The sequence below is a fragment of the Fukomys damarensis genome, unplaced genomic scaffold, assembly GCF_012274545.1.
Source record: "Fukomys damarensis isolate Sample0158 unplaced genomic scaffold, DMR_v1.0_HiC HiC_scaffold_6, whole genome shotgun sequence".
Lineage (NCBI taxonomy): Eukaryota > Metazoa > Chordata > Mammalia > Rodentia > Bathyergidae > Fukomys > Fukomys damarensis.
In genome coordinates this window covers 4,898,052-4,899,242 of record NW_022900918.1, presented here as the reverse complement: position 1 = coordinate 4,899,242, position 1,191 = coordinate 4,898,052, and positions in this window count along the sequence as shown.

Here is a 1,191-nt window from a genome sequence, read left to right as displayed (position 1 = left end):
TATATATAGATATATATATATATATATGGCTTTAAGCATTCCAGAGTATGTCCCAATGCTTTGCTAAAAATATACTTTTATACCTGTATCTAAAAAAATCTCATCACTGCATTCCAGATTCATGTGTTTTTAGTTGGTGATAGTACTACTTACCTTTGCATCTGAGCTTCTAATTCTGATGTTTCTTTTAAATGGGTTGCAATAACGCCAATGCATCCCATATCACTAGAGATTCAGTGAAGTGGTGGGTCAGCATAATAAACAATGTTACTAAAAGAAAGAAGTGCAGATACATAAGGAAATGTGAGGTCAATGAAGGTCTCACAAGACCAGAAAATCCTTACCTGCTTCTTTCCCTTCTTAGTGACAAACAAGGAAGAGTTCTAGTTGGGAGGTGTCACTGGCATGTGAGTGACTTTTCCTTTGAACTAGAGGACAGATGTTCCCAAAACAGTGTGACAAAGAAAGGTGATAAATTCCTGCTGCTTAGAAGATAAGGCTTCATTCACTTTCAATCGCCTGTACCTTTTCTTTCCTGCCATTTCACGTTTTTTCTTGAGTCAAATGAAGGCCAAAATTTTAATACATTCTGCACTACATAAATTACCATACTGTGTTTTGCTGCTTTGACCTTTTCAGCATTCCTTCTATAATTTGATTGGGCAGCTATTGTACTTGCTTACTGTTTACATTTAACCTGAAAGGAAGAGAAATATTGAGCCAAACAAACAAAATACTAAAATAACACAGAGACTTAATTAGAGGTATAATGTACTGCAAGTCAGGGGACCAAAATGCCAGGAAACTTGAAACTGCCTTGTGAATTTCTTGATTGACAGAGGCAACATGAGAAGTGAAAGTGATAAGTAAAGTGAGGACAACTAAACCAATTACTGGTACTATTTAAAGATCATTTACATTAACAATCCCTCTAATATATTACAAGAAATAACACAAATGGTTTTTTAAATAAATTCATAATTGAGGATATGCAATGCGCCAAGTTTATGATTAGAATTGCTTAGACAAATAAGATTTAGCAAAAGAAATCTGTCAGGTGGCATTTCTTGAGCGCCTTAGAGTGTACAATTCATTGGGTTAGAGACTGAGTACCAGGCCGGAGATTTAGCTCAGCGGTTCTGTGGCCTGCCTTGCAAGCGCAAGGACCTGAGTTCAATCCCCGGTACCAAA